Here is a 16,450-nt window from a genome sequence, read left to right on the forward strand (position 1 = left end):
CTCGGTTACCTTGTCTTCTTGTGGTGGTTAGAATAATGGTGATCTGTTGCAGACCTCTCTTGATGCACGACCCGAGTTTACTACTAGTTACTACTAGCTATATTCAAAAAAAAAAAAAAAAAAAAGGGTTTGTTGTGTCCTTGCATTTCCTTCCTCCCCTACACCTCCTTTTATTTTTGTGGCCTGGTCTGTTAACTAATATGGTTCGGGGGAAAAAAAAAAAAAAAAAAAAAGTATGTATGGTTCTGTAATTTTCTGTGTTGGTTGTCGGCTCTGTTTTGGTGTTGTCTAGATTGGGGGTTTGGGATTATTCTAGGTTGCGTGTGGTGCGTCGACAACACTGTTTTGTATTGTGACTTTGTACATAGGTTGTGCCCCCCCCCCCCCCCCCCTTCCGTTCTCCCTCTCTTTATCTTTCTCTCTTTCTGTCCCTGCTCTCTGAGCATTTCCGTCCCGGTCCTGTCCGGCAGCCATGCCGGATGCCAGCTTTAAATAAAGGCAGCAGCAGGAGGAGACTCAGTCTCGTCCTGCTGCTGACATTAAAATCTGTTCGGATAGTAAAAGGCTACAATCATACAATATTGCACGCCCCAGCTGCCGAACAGGACAAGGGAAAAAGAAAAAAAAATAAAATAAAAAAAATAAAGCTTCACACAGCTCATCCAATCACCACGCAGAAGCTCAGCGTCCAGGCCAGCTCACTGCCCCATAGACCCCCAGAGACGCTGAGCGTCCATGGGCGGGACCAGCCCAGTATTTTATCCAATAAGCGTCCAGTTTCACTGCAGCAGAACAACCCACTCGAGCTTCCGCATGGACGCTCAGCGTCCGGCTGTTCAAAGCGCCGTGCCGCTGCGAGGAGGAGTGAGAAAAAAGCCGAGTCAATTACTTGAGATAAGTAGCTGATTGTAAACAAAAGATGAACGTGTTGTAGCGCATATTGAGTCAATGAAATGTTCACACAACAGTAAATATTGGACCACTTATTTTTTTTGACATTTTAGGGGAAGTTGAGCTTCCCTTGCAGTCTTAGAGCAATCGCCACTGGACTTGATAGGCGCTGAATGCCCGTACAGACTGCCGAGAGGAGCTTGGAGTGATGACCCCACGAAATGGCCAGACATGGACTATGGAGACCTTTACACCTACCTCATCGACACACCAGGTAAGTTCTTTTATAATACACATGCAAGGAAAAAAGTCATTAACTTTAGTGCACCTTCGACCTACTTAATGTAAGCCTTTTGACCGAAGTAGTGGTTTAACATTGTGTGTGTTGTTTTGTTGGTTTGTTTGTTTCAGGAGTGTTCACCAGGGAGAGCATGAAAAACAAGAAGAGTCTTGAAGCAGATCAGTACTTCCAATCTGGATGGGTTGAGAACGTCCTATCTTGCCATATCCCAAAGACAGGATACACATTACTTTGTGCCAACGTGAAACCATCACAGAGAGTCAATGACCCCCCCTCACAAACCATGGGTCGCCGTGGCAGCAGGCGGGACAGTAAAAGCAGCTCACTGCACATGCATGGCAGGGTAAGATTCACAAAATGTATGACACACAGACTGTCTGCTTTATAACCAGTCAGCAATAACTGCATAAGAATGAAGAGGCAGTAATTATGTTTGGGTTTTTGATATCAATCCCAAATATTGAGGCCATTACCAAAAGGTTTGTACTAACCGTGTGCTAGTTCATAGTGTGATAATTAAATTTGTGTAGTCATTTGTCTTAAATAGTTTAGTAATTAACTTTGTGAATTTGTTAAATTCACTGGAAGTTTGACAAACATGTAATTTTTTCACAGACTCGGGGAATCCTGCTCCCATGTGACTGCCCTCCTCTTCAAGATTGAGGCATTCGTCAGGCTCGGGTTGACCGAAGAAGCATGTACTGATGTGGCTTGCAAGTGGAACAGTGACTATGTTAAAAAGGTGACGCCTGACCCCATAAGCAAGATAAAATTCTACAGAGACTCATGTGTGTTGAAAGCCAAGAACAGTAGGAAAAGACGGCCGAAGCCATATTCAAGAGCGACTCAAGAAGAACAGCAAACATTTCTCAAGTCATTATTGGAATGTGACAGCAGACCTGTGGTGTTGAGTTGTTTTGAGGGTTACTCTGACAGTTTCCATTGGAAGAGGGAATCAACACCAAGAGTACAGCTTCCACAGTCATCACGAGAACTGTATTCTGCTGCAACAATCTCTGAAGAAGACATCCAAAAAAAGTGTGAAGAAATCATGTCAACTATGACAGTCACCAAAGAAGAAATCGCTGAAATTGAGAAACGCACTGTAGAACAAAGTGGCTGTCTGGCATGGCATGAACAACGATGTGGGAGAATAACTTCATCCTCAGTGCACAGTGTTCTCCACACAGACCAAGACAAACCATCCCATTCAGTTATCAAACAAATCTGCTTCCCTGAAACTGTGTCCACAGCTGCAATCAACTGGGGACAGAAACATCAAAAAACAGCTCTCCAGGCCTATGCAAAGCTGTTGAACAGTGCTCAGCCACCCCACACTGGTCTAACTGTACAGAGGACAGGACTCAGAATCGCAGAGGGGAAATCCTCCCTGGGGGCTAGTGCAGACTCAGTAACAGAGTGTGAATGCCATGGCAAACGTGTAGTTGAAGTCAAGTGCCCCTACTCATTCCGTAATAAGACACTACAGGACTTTATCGGTGATAAGAACTGCTGTATAGTGGGTGTGACCTTGAAAACATCACACAAGTACTTTACACAAGTACTTTACACAAGTCCAACTGCAAATGTTTGTGTACGACACTCGAAACTGCAACTTCTTCGTTTGGACAGAGAAGTTTTCTCTTCTGGTCGATGTTAAACGTGATGATGGGTTCATTGAAGAGATGGTGCAGAAAACAACGGCCTTCTTCAAAAAACACATTTTGCTGGAGCTCCTGACGAGAGCAGTGGAACGCAAAAGCTTTGAACAGTCAGAAAACAAAGAAAACATACAAATCCAGTGCTTTTGTGTGTGTCAGCAGCCAGAGGACAACAGGCAGTACGTAGGCTGTGACAATCCTGGCTGTAAGTACAAGTGGCTACACTTGGGACTGTTTGAAGTTGAAAAAAGTCCCTAAGGGTAAATGGCGCTGTCCCCCGTGCAGGAAACTAAAGACTGTGAAGTGACAGGTGCCGGAGGTGTAATATACTGTATGTGCACCGCAAAAACTGTAAACGCTACCTCAATCGTTCCAGTGAAGCTGCTCTTTAACCATTACATTTTTGGGCATTTTGCACAGCATCAGAGACTGGTGTTGCACATACTGTATCGCATATTGAAATTGCACATTGTTTGCGGTACTCACTTTATATACTGCCTTCTCTTTTGCATAATTTGGAGTGTGTTGTGTTTTTATTGTTGATATTGAAATACCTGTGCATGTCGTGCTGTGCTTTGTAAATAAAGAGAGAAACATTTTCAAGTTTTCTGTTTTATTCCAATGACATTAGAAAAAAGAGTTTCAACAGACCAGAATGATTAACCAAGTTACATAAATGACTTAAAATCAGCCAGCAGCGTTAACTGTTCAGCACAATGTCGCATCAATGCGTTTTTTACTCCTGGTAGACAATGCTGTCACCCAGGTTGACAAATACAGGACAGGCAGTCAGTATTTTGTCAATCCTGCTAAGATCAGGTTCTTCTGCTTCATCGGTCAAACTTTTAATTACAGGTATGGACAAATTCCCTTGTAAAATTTTAAACTTTGTTTTCATGTGGCCGATAACACGCTCAATGTGAATTCTTACACTGCTTAGTTTTCTCGACTCCTCAACCTCTTTGGCTGAAAGCTGTTTCTTCCCTTTTGTAAACGCAGGTGTTATAATGTCCGCACTACACAGCGCTGCAAAGTCGTCTTTCAGGGTAAACCCCCTGTCCGCTAAAATCTGATCTTGTGGGTGGTGCATGTTGGGGTCTACAAACCCAGATTTTCTCACAATGTCATTGTCACTTACACGTCCTCCCCAAGCTTTAGAGAGGAAAGAAATGGAACCATTGGGTGTACATCCTATCAGAACTTTCACAGTACTGTGTCTTTTGTAGTTGGAGTAAACTTTACTCCGTGCACATAATCTCTTTGGTCTGTCAATGAATATTTCGAAACAGTCTATTATGCATGTAAGCCGTGGGAAAACACTTCAGGAGGGTCCAGGAATGGTTCTTTGTAAAACTGCACGGTCAGGCCACTTAATTGCAAAGTCAAGTCTGATCGACACCAGTTCGATCCACCTCCAGAAGACCTCACTGGCCTGACTTGTTGAGAGACCAGTCGCATAGCCAATGTATGCGAAAGGCAGATCCAGCCTCAGCTTCACCAATGTAATAAAAAATTGGTCTCTCAAGTCGAATTTCTGGGCTATTTTAGTGGGTTTCATAAATGTCACCAAAAATGAAAAAGTCTTCACAAATACAACCCATGAAATTCCAGTGAAGAATTGGCACTTCTTATCATTCCCCTCTACACTGGCAGCATGCAGGCGCACTGCATCGTTCAGTTTCCTGCTCAGTGTGTTGTTCTCTTCCAGAAGGTTTGCCTTCTCCATGCGCAGGTTGTCCATCTCCTCATACAGCTGCTTCCGTTCATCCTCAGCAACTGGCTTGGACAGTCCAGCCTGAGGAGTGTGACTGCAGCTGGGGATCGGGGCGGCGGTGAGTTCAGGTGATGAGGGGCAGGGTACTGCTGCCGGTGTATGCAGGTTGTCTTGAATTGTGGGTGTTGAACGGAGGTCGTCTTGGAGTGCCCTCTTTTTAGACAGACTTGGTGTTGGGAGGAGATTTTTTCTTTTTTTGGCAGCAGCAAATCTCTGGAGTTTGGACTGTGATGCCTTGGGGTCAGTTCTGATGTGCATGAAGATGGAGGGGATGAAGTCAGGATGTGTGGGATCTTTGTTGGGTCTCCCTGCAAACAGGAAGAAAATAAATAAATAAGGCGAGATGATAGTACATTGTTCCTGTAGTCAGACTAATGTGTTACTCATACCTTGACATGTGTCGGGAGCTGTATTGACATATGGTAGATTACGCCAACCATGTGTAACTATGTGTGCAGTTTTGAAGTCATTTGCGGGCCGCAAATTCTCAGCCGCGGCTGAGAATTTTAAGAGTGATGCTTCCCGTACTCGCTGTTTAGTTTACCACTTACGACGGAGGTTCCCGACATCAATGTCATAATGGAATGTGTGTTGTGAAACGCAGACAAAAAAAAAAATACACTGATCTAAAGTTATTGGTTTATGAAAAAAAAAAAAAAAAAAACGCCAGTTTTCAGTCCGACACCACTGGCATTTCTCTAAACCGGCAAACTTTGACGGCGTTACAGTATTAATAACTCAGTGAACTGACAACACAGCGCTGGAGCTAACATATAAACATGTTGGGAACAAAACAACAGGTTTTATCTTTCTCAAAAGCGGTTCTTACCACTGAGGAAGTGTTCACCACAAAGGACTGTTGTGTGGGTTGGCGTCCACTCCGAGCCGTCCGGTTCCACTCTTTTCACGGCGTTTACCCACTTTGTCCGGCGATCCGGGTCCATGGGAAAGATGTGGAAAGATAATTTCTTGTCCTTCACGTTGTTGTTGGAGCATCCAACCGCACAACAACTTTTCGGCATGGTGTCAAGAAATCGTTCAGAGCCGTCCGAAAGCTACTGCTGAGGCGATTGTTTTCACCGAGTAAACTGCGTTGCATTGTGGGTAACCTCGGAAATGCCCGGATATTCGGAAAGGTCTATAATGAAACTTACCTAATCAAAGCTCAACGTATTTTTATTCTGGTGTAAACTATCACATCTGTGGACATAAAGAATGATTTAAGATATCTGGTGATTTTAAAAAGTAGCTTTTATTTGACACGGTCTGCTAATAACTTTATTCTACTGCTCCACTCGGGACTCAAAAGTAAAAAAAAAAAACAAAAAACAAAAAAACACACACAAACAGATTAGTTTATAAGCTGAATTATTATTAAATGTGGAAGGTAAATTATAATAAAATGATCTGAAACTGTTTCCCTCTTCTGTACTGGAACATTCAAATTTTCTGACAAGGTGCTGACAGTCCGTGCTCCGTGCGCACTGGGGGGGGTCTGCACTGAAGGAGCGATACCGATGTGAATGAATGAACTGAGGGAATGAATGAGTTCTCCGCTTATTATTGAAAGTGGAGATTAATGTAAAAACAGCAATGAAGGGAAACAGCACAAAGTCACGTTGGACGACGCGAGATTTGGAAGAGTGAGGAGCCGATTCTCGGCTGAAGAATCTGCTAGTGTGTGGTCTGCTCCAGAGCGACACCACACACTAGAAGATCAGGTGCGATCTGTCCTCTGTTGTCTTGCAGTGTGTGGTGTCTGAATCGGGGAAGATTGAAAAAATCCTGTAGTGTGTGGCGGGCTTTAGACAGGCCATATATGATGGCCTACCAAAAGAAAATAGTTCATTTTTAAGCAATATAATTGACATATACCATTTTACAGCAGAGCAAGCCATGTTAGATGGGCAAATACACAAATGATGCCATAAGAGGTTGGATATTTATCGAGCCTATAAAAGTGCAGGAGCAGACACATGTATAATTGTATTACATGGCAAAGCCTACCTCTGGAAAGAGAACACCACAGATGAACTGCACTTTATCTGTGAAGCTCAGCTATGTTGGTGTTCTGTGCAGTATAGCTTTTAGGAAACCAAACAGCTTGTCCTGTTGTTCCTCATTATCCAGGTAGATGGGCATCTGGTGACAAGTGTCCTGACGAATCTTGGTAGAACATTTGCCTCCAAGTACATCCTGAGGGCAACCCAAAGTACAGAAACAATGAATTTCTGGAAATCAGGATTTTTTTTCAAAACGCAGCCAAAAAGTGTTCTGTCCACTGATATTACTAACAAAGACCCTAATGGTGCGTTCACACCGGACGCGAATAGCGCGGCGAGAGCGGCCGATTTACATAGAAAATATATGGTTTTCGCGCGGCCAGGAAGCGACGAGCGGTCACGCGGCGCGAATTCAGCAAATTGAGCGGCGGCCGCTCCGCCGCCCTACTCGTGCGAACCGCACGAACCGCTCTACTCGCGCCGCTGAAAGTTGGGAATGTTGAACTTTCGAGCGAATTCGCGCACGGCGAACCAATCACAGAGCCGCTCTATATGACATCATTTATGACGTACCGGAGCCCCCGGGAAACACCAGAAATGGAGGAGAAACTGATCACAGCGGTCTGCGCTCGCCCTGAGCTCCCTTCGTTGTATTTTTATAGGGACAGGAATAAAAAGGAGCTTGCTTGGAGGAAGATTAGTGAGGAGGTCGGGTTCCCGGGTAAACTGAGTAAAGAGATTGTGGTGAAACAGTGTTTACTGTTAGTTAAACCGTGAGTTTACTGAGAGGTCGGGTCCCCGGTGGAATGCGAGCGCTGATGCGGGACAGCAGCTCGTCAAACTGGACCGGGAGAGACGGAAGTCCCGCTGAAAGCGTCCTTCATCCCGGCGCAGCTCCTGGAGTAAATGGTGAAATTCACCATGCTCTGAACGCCTCTGCTAAATATTATGAATCCAGACATGTCGCCTGGACTCGCGACGACAACGTTGTCGGGCTTTATCAAGCAATTAAGCAGACCGCCGGCGACAGAGACGCGAATTCAGCGGCAGCCGCTGCTGGGTCACAAAATGCACACGCGGTCAACCAGGGGCGAATCGCGCGAATCGCGCCACGCTACTCGCGTCCGGTGTGAACGCACCATGAGTCAGGGATCTCGAACTCCAGTCCTCCAGGGCTGCAAATCTGCATGTTCTCCATGTCTCCCTGCTTCAACACAGCTGATTGCAATGAGGCTCGTTACCAACCTTTCTGCTGAATTTGGTGATGAACCTTCATGAGATTCAGGTGTGTTGAAGCAGGGAGACATGAAAAACATTACAGGTCTGCGGCCCTTGAGGACTGGCGTTTAAGACCCCTGCCAAGTGAATCTTTTCAGTCAGTCTGCAGTGAGGAGAAAACAGGAACATTTTCCAAGTACCACCAAATGCTGCTCAGCTTCCTTTGACTGGATAATGAGGTCCACCAGTCTTGCTTCCTTTGCCGTGCCTTCAGTGACAGCCTGCATATGGAGTGGAACTTTCTCAGAGACGGCACCCTGCCTTGGCACTCTGTAAACGGGCTTGAGGGTTCCTTGGAGCAGGTTTCTGGCTTCATTAGTCCAGAAAGCAAACCTTTTGCCATACCTTTCAAACGACAAAATTCATCCAAGATAAATAATGGGGAAAAAAGCCAACATAATGTTGAAAAAAATGACATGCACAAATACTCTGGACAAAGACTGCCATCCACAGTCTGATGAACTTAATGTTATCAGATGTTCTACTGACATGGTACTGAAAGTGTGTTATCAGTTTGTAGAAGTGAACCCCTAACTTGAAAGTAAGATTTATATACAAGCTTTGTTTCAGGCTGTCGTACCCCTCTGTTTGGAAACGTTCCATCAGAAGAAGACACCACCACTTCCGTATCAAAGACATGTCCATCTGAAAGCAGTGTGACAATAGAAAAAAAAAATGAGTTCAAAATGTGTCCTTTCTCTTCAAAATGAATAGGGCTCGAAAGGATGACGTCAGCAGTGGCAAAAACCGCAATGCATTGTGGGCAATGCCGGCGGTGTGCGGTAACGTTGTTTACGCCAGCTACAGGCAAGACGCTGCGCTCGTGTTGCTCTTTTAATTTTGTTTGGCGAGTTTCTACAAATACAAACATGGTGCAGTCGTGCTGTGTCATTAACTGCCACAGTCATTCTCACGATCGCTCCAGTAAAAAAAAGAACGAAGGGATGACGTCTGTCTCATTCCCAACCTGGAAGCAGCGGCGGACCTCGGATATGTGAGCTAACAGAGACGCTGAATGGCCCGGAGAGCAGCTGTCAGACGACCAAACATGACCTGACAGAAGTAAACACGAGGAAAAATGGACCGAAACCGAAAGGCGACGGACCGTACCGAGACCAGCTGGACCCAGTTCAGAACCCGGTTGGGCTCACTTACCGTTCCTGTTGCGGAAAAGGCTGCCTGGAAGTCAAATGTCCATCAAAGCGTCACAGGAAAAAAAAAAGAAAATCATCGCAACAGCACAGCGCTACAGGCTTGTCAGGGAACAAACTTCAGTCTGGACTTCAGTGACGGCATTTTGTCTTGAAGAAGACACAAACACTACAGCCAGACACAGAAACACTACAGCCAGACACAGAAACACTACAGCCAGACAGACTCAAATCTTTGTGACAGCTGCAAAGTTTTGTGACTTAGCTGTGTGGACTCTGGTGGACTGCAAGGTGCACATTGTTTTCCTTCATTTTATTTGCAGTGTTATTTGTTTATGCACAATCTAACTTTTTATAGTTGCAGTGATATTTATTTGCACAAAGACTTTTGCACCTTATTAGAACTGTAACTGTAACTTTAACAGTGTCGTTGCACAACAAGGAATGGTCTGACATTATTGCATGGGTAAATGGCGCAGTCTCAGAGGATTTCCCATTAAAATGAAGTTTCATAAATAGCTACTGAGCTATAATATTTAATTTCACCGCAGTATTATTAACTTATTAGAGTAGAGGCTGGTTTTTGTCACCATATGAGCAGTAACAGCTGAGGAGGTTTACCTGTCCTGACAGAATGAAATGTTAAGGATAAATATTAGAATTAAGCAGAGGAAGAATGTTAGCAGTCAATTTTATTTACAAAAAAAACAGAAGTTGGTCACATATAATCCAGATAAACAAAATCGGTTCATCTCACCATGGACCTAATTTCACCATTCATATGTTTATAACGGACACACTGCTCATTCTCCACAATGTCGTTCTGTTGTGGAGCACCTCACACATATCTGGTGTGTGAGGTGCAGGTGCAGCAGTTGCCTCCTTTTTCTCCGTTGGAATCTTTGGTAATCCGCAGCTTTCACCTCTGTGTGTCGAGATGTGATGACAGGTGCGCAGTCTGGATGAGTTTCATTCACTTCATCAGCAGGTCTCCCTGAAAAAAAACACACACACGCCCATTATGACTTTTAAAATGAGGTCAGTTGCAATGTACTGTCAAAGTCAATCCCCTATGAGTGAGGACAATTATGATATAAATTCAAAAGTAATCGATAAGGAAGTGGAGGAAAGAGACAGTGTTTGCTTTAACTGCCCTGAGGCTGTGTCCGTGGCTAACGCTAGTGTAGCCGAGTGGCGTCAGAAGTGGGATGATATAAACATTAACTTAGAAACTGTAAAGAATAACAACGCCAGCTGGTATAACCAGCAACTAAACTAAAATAGCCCCGCAGTTAAATAAGGCAGCACAAGTAGGTGGACTGAAGAGGACAAAGGCAATTTAGAAAAAAATATAACCTTTATTTTACAGTGTATTAATCAAATAAGACATTTCCAGTTGGTTTAAAATATTTTTCCACCCAAACACTTTCACACAACAGTTTGTTTTGGTTTCATTTTGTTTTAGAGCGCACACTTAGTCTTTGTGGAAGGCACCAGCGCCCTCAAGTGGTCGCTCGGTCCAACAGTCTATACGTCACCCTGCTCACAGTGCTCCGCAGTGGCAGACAAGGAGCCAGTAGGAAGTGGGAGAGGAATGCAAAAATCCAGAGAGGAGTACCAAATCAGGGGAGAAGAGGAGGCCCGGTTGGAAACCTAAATAAGCAAACTGTATTAGCCTATGTTTTTATGGATTAACTTTGTGACTGAAGAGCCCCACTACTCACCAAGGCAGCACTCTGAACCAGGAGCAGCAGGAGGAAAACAAACCTCGCACTCAGCTGTAAGTCTGAAACAGCGCGCAAAACATCCCATGATAGTTTGCACATGGCTTTATGAATGAACCTTTCGCTTACACTCACCAATAAAGCGCTTCACGCAAGAATAGAGAGCGAGGAACTACAAGGCAGCCCACACATACAAGACCGGATACCTATGATGACGCGGATTAGATGCATATAATTTTATGAATGAGCAACGAGCGAGTACAACTCACCACAAAGCTCATGAACGGCCGCAAGGTCACCAAGCCTGAGCTAGGAATCTGTGACCAGCTCTTTTAGCGTTAAGGAGAAGTGTCTGTGTCTCTGGAATCGGCTGCATGGAGTGTGGACGCCAGAGGAGAGGAGACGCACAGGTGAGGCGAGTTACCCTAATCACAACTCCGCCGCAGCGGGATTGGTTACTCGGTGGGCGTGCTGGAGGCCGGTGCACGCCTACCACTACATTCTGCCCCCCCAGCTTGGATCGTCAACCCGACGATCGACAAATCCCAATTGGATTAGACCTATTTAGTGTTCAATACTGAACGGGGCAAGTTGTGAGGATTAGGATGGCAGCCAGCAGTGGCGCGTTCCGACCTTCTCACAGTTGTACTGATCGATTCGACCGGTAATTCCACAACCGACTCCTCCAACCCCCGCACAAGTGCAGGAGTCGATTGCGAAGGCTCAAAACCACTGGGTGCAACAGGTACGCGCCCTACAGCAGATGGCTGCTCAGACGCCATGTACCACAAGTCGTCATCGCTAGAAGAACCACTATGTGAGTGATGAACGGGAACCTCAGATATATTGTTATTTGGGGCAACATCCAAGGGAGTCGCTCCAAACCATGCCTTAATCAATGAACGGTGAACTCTTTTTACCCTTGCCTGGTCCCCAACGGGTGCAATGGTGTACACCGCTCCACCATCCCTTGGTGCTTGCAGGACAATGTGTTGAACGGAAGACCAGAGGTCCTGGGTTTTGCAACGACCCCTCACACTGGTGTTGCGCACCAAAACAATTTGTCCTTCCCTCAAGAGTTCAGCACGCACAGACCGATCATGTTGAGCCTTTCGGTGCTCTGCCGACAATCTCAAACGTTCCCTTGCCTCCTCAAACACAAGACGCAGTCGGGTTTGATGTTCCAGGATCCACTCATGGGGATCACCATCAAGAGGATCCTCAACCCGTCCCAATAAAAAGTCAACCGGTAGCCTAGGTTCTCGGCCAAACATCAAATAGAACGGAGACTCTCCAGTTGATTGATGGGGTGTGGTGTTATAGGCGTACAAGAGCTGAGGCAGACAAATGCACCAATCTCGCTTCCTGGACACTGGTAATGCCCTAAGTAAGTTGTGGAGCGTTCGATTGAATCGCTCACACTGCCCATTCCCAGCCGGGTGGTAAGGTGTCGTACGTGATTTTGAGATTCCATAAAGACGGCAAAGTTGCTGCATCAACTGACTTTCAAAGCAGCGTCCCTGATCTGAATGAATTCGAATTGGAACACCAAATTTGGAGATCCAGTCAGACACCAAAACTTCGGCAACAGTCAAAGCTCGTTGGTCGCGGGTTGGGATGGCTAAGGTGTATTTACTGAACACGTCAGTAATAACAAGCACATTCTCAAACCCATGTTGAGATTGTTCCAGAAGGGTAAAGTCAAGAGCGATGATTTCGTTTGGCCTGGAAGCCAGAAGATGACTCATGAAAGCTCGAGCAGGGGGCTACGAGTCCTTCGTGATCTGACAATGCTCACATTGCCTGCACCACTGATTCACTGCCTTTGACATCCCCGGCCAGTAACAATGTGACCGCAGTAGTGCTAGGGTCCTCTCAGTCCCTTGATGACCATGCTCTTGGTGGACTTGAGTCAACACCTCATCAACCATAGATGCTGGCAACAGCAACTGAAGCACATCTTCGCCACCGTCCGGGCGACGAATCTGACGGTAAAGCAAATGATCTTCTCAACCAAGCGATTCCATTGCCGGCACAAAACCAAAGCGGAAGGAGAGAGAGCTTTCCTGTCATCTGCACTGGGCTGCCGATGCTGCCTCCAGAAGGCTGCCACCTCCTGAATAACAGGATCTGCATCCTGGAGGGCCTGGACATCACTTGGGGAATGCCCTGGTAAAGCAAACACCACTGACTGTGTCACCTCCATCATCTGCAGAGGAGCAGATTTGTGCAACAAAAGTGGAACCAAAGAACCAGGGCCCAAGGCGGCCAAGTCCTGAGGGCCAACATCTTTCTGACGGGACAATGCGTCTGCATTCCCATTGTTCTTCCCTGGTTTGTACCTCAACTCAAAATCGAAGGATGCGAGTTGCGCAGCCCAGCGCTGCTCCACAGCTCCAAGTTTGGCAGTCAGCAAATGGCTTAACGGGTTGTTATCGGTGTAAACAATGCATCTATGTCCAAGAAGATACTCCCGAAACTTCTCACCCATGGCCCATTTTAGGGCCAGAAGTTCAAGCTTCATTGAACTATAGTTTGACATGTTCCGTTCATTTTTCCGAAGCCCCCTACTTGCGTAGGCCACAGGGCGCACTCTCCCGTCCTGCTCCTGAGAGAGCACAGCTCCCAAGCCTGAATAGCTGGCGTCCACCTCAAGTATGAACGGCTGCTTGAAGTCTGCATACGCCAGCACCGGCGCGCTTGTAAGTTTGGTCTTAAGCATGTCAAAACTATTTTGACACTCTTGGTCCCAACCTTTAATATCACCTGACCCACTCCTCTTCCGAGATTTGCCTGATAGCTCGGCCACCTTCCGATGCAGCGGTGCAGCTAGCTTTGCAAACCCTTCCACGAACCGGCGGTAGTAACTCGAAAAGCCAATGAATGAGCGCAGCTCCGAAATGGTAGTGGGAACAGGCCACTCTACAACTGCCTGAATCTTCGCGGGGTCAGTTGAAACGCCCTTGTCTGAGATTACATGACCCAAATAGCTGACTTCGCGCTTAAAGAAGCGACACTTTGAAAGTTTGACCTTCAGACCTTCTGCCTGCAGCCTAGTCAACACACCAGCCAGCCTCTCCAGATGCTGATCGATACTGGAAGAGAAGACTACAATGTCGTCCAGATATAAAAGTAATGACTGGCCCTGCTGACTTCCAAATATGCGTTGCATTAACCTCTGAAATGTACTGGGCGCGTTACAGAGACCAAAGGGCATTCGATTCCACTCGAATAAGCCGAAAGGAGTACAGAACGCAGTTTTTGGCTTGTCTTCCTCTGTAACGGGGACCTGGTTGTACCCACTTGCAAGGTCAAGTGTAGAAAACCAACAAGCACCAGAAAGGGAGTCAACGGTTTCCTCTATCCGCGGAAGCGGGAACGCATCTCTCCTTGTCTTAGAATTGAGCTGCCGATAATCTACGCAGAGCCGTAAGCTGCCGTCCTTTTTATGAACGAGCACTATTGGCGAGATGTAGGGACTCGAACTCTCTCTGATGACTTGCGACTCAAGCAACTGGTGGATGTGTTCCTTTACAACTTCATATTCGGATAGCGGGATGCGGCGATGACGTTGCCGAACAGGGGTTTGGTCCAGGAGTGGGATATCATGCGATATAAGGTTTGTACAACCGAGGTCTTGATCATTAACAGAAAAAACAGACACATGATTCCGAAGCAAGGTACGAGCTGCATCGCTCTCTGCTGAAGGTAAGTGAGACAAGTCAAGTGAGTTAATCTGGTCAAGAACTGAAAACCCAGTCTGCTCCGCCGCTTGCACAGTGATGGAAAAAATTTCTGCCACACCTGTTGGCAGGCTGACAACCCTAATGTGGTCTAAAGTGCCAATAACCGTGCGCGGATGAAGAAGCACGTTATTAACTCCTACATTTACCACGGGAATGTAAGCCGTTCCCTGAATTACACGGACCAGGGCCGGCGAGGCCAAGAGACCCACGGGTAAGCTGGATTCCGGTGGCTCAAACAACACAGTTCCTTCTGAAAAGTAATTAGAACAAGTTGCAGTCACTATTTTTATTGCTCCACCTGGTGTGCTGCAAGGTTTCTTTCCCCGGACCCCAGAGGTGGGACCAAGTCCTTGTTTTGCAAGTCAAAGTCGAGTCTCAAGTCTTTGCACTCGAGTCCCGAGTCGAGTCCCGAGTCCTGACAGTCAAGTCCTGAGTCGAGTCCCAAGTCAAGACAGTCGAGTCCCGAGTCGAGTCCAAGTCCTAAACTTTTTTCCTCGAGTCCTAAACAAGTCATTAAAAAAAAAAAAAAAAAAAAACTGGGGAGGCACTGTTAAGGAAATTTTGGACTGAGATATCGATACTCTTTTTGAGAAGCGAGCCTGTAGATTGGGTATTTTCACCATATCTGTCAAACACAACATAAAGGTGCTGTGCTCCACCTGCCCCCAATGACCAGTCACCACTGCTTTTGAGAAGTGCTTGAGATGATGACTATAACTTATTTTACTTTTGGTGTGGCTGCCTTCAGATGCTTAGAGAATTATTTCACATTGTAGGTGATTGTCATGTTTTTAATAAAATCCTCTGGCCTCAAACTTTTATGAGTTACAAACCCAACAATGCTGAACTTCATGTTGAAATCAGCTCCATGTCAGATACATAAGCTACTTGTCAACAGGATTTACAGCTCAGGGACAGCACAGAAACAAACCACTGAACTCTATTCATCACAAATAGGAATAAGGTCAAAGCATTTCCAGAATAAAAGAATAAACCTCGGGAGGACAGTTGGAGTTACATTAGAACACATGCTGTTACCAGAACATTATATCTGTGACTGGGTGAATCATGGTTTCAAGCCTAACTATCCATTTCCACTCAAATCGAACATTTTACACAAAGCATCTCCAGGAGTAAATGGAAAAATTACAAAAACACAGTTAGGCAGCTCACAACAGAAACACCAATGATCAGTCTGTCTGATGACTCAGTCAACTTTGTCACAAAAACCTGGTGAATCAGCAGAGGAACAACAACATGAAGCCTTATTGTCTGACCTCTGTTGCTGGGAGGCTGGAAAAATTTATTATCATCATTATTATTATTATTAGCTTTAATTATTGGAGCAAAACTCTGTCATGAGTGGATATTCCAGGTTATGGTATGACCTCTTCCTCTCCTGCTCTCTGGTGTTTCATGGAAGTTTTAATTCTGCTGTGCTGTTCACTGCCTCCTGTACAACCTGCGTACGGCCAGTCACTCTGTTTCCTTCTTTCATTTATAAAATCTGAGGAAAGACCTAATCACAAATCAACATGTCAACATTTCAAAAAGAAAAGCAACCGACATCAGAGGAGGCAGTCTGTTAATCCACAGAATCACCATCAGACGTCCTCAGATAGCTTTAGACTGATCAAGCTAATGAACCAGATCCACACATACTGACATGTCTCTGCCCTGGTAAAGATGCTCTGCCACGATTAAAGAAATATATCAAAATACTAACTGTACCATCGACACAAGAACAAACATTACTGAACATCCAAGGTGTGTTAGACACAGAGAACCATCAGTCTCAGGAGTGTTTTCCATTTTTTATTTGTCCAGGAGCAGAGTTCAACAGAAATGAACAAAGCTGACAGAACAGGTGACTGAGAATGAAGAGGTGACGTCTGTACAAAGAAAGAAAGAAAGAAACAAT

This window comes from Salarias fasciatus, unplaced genomic scaffold, assembly GCF_902148845.1.
Source record: "Salarias fasciatus unplaced genomic scaffold, fSalaFa1.1, whole genome shotgun sequence".
Classification (NCBI taxonomy): domain Eukaryota; kingdom Metazoa; phylum Chordata; class Actinopteri; order Blenniiformes; family Blenniidae; genus Salarias; species Salarias fasciatus.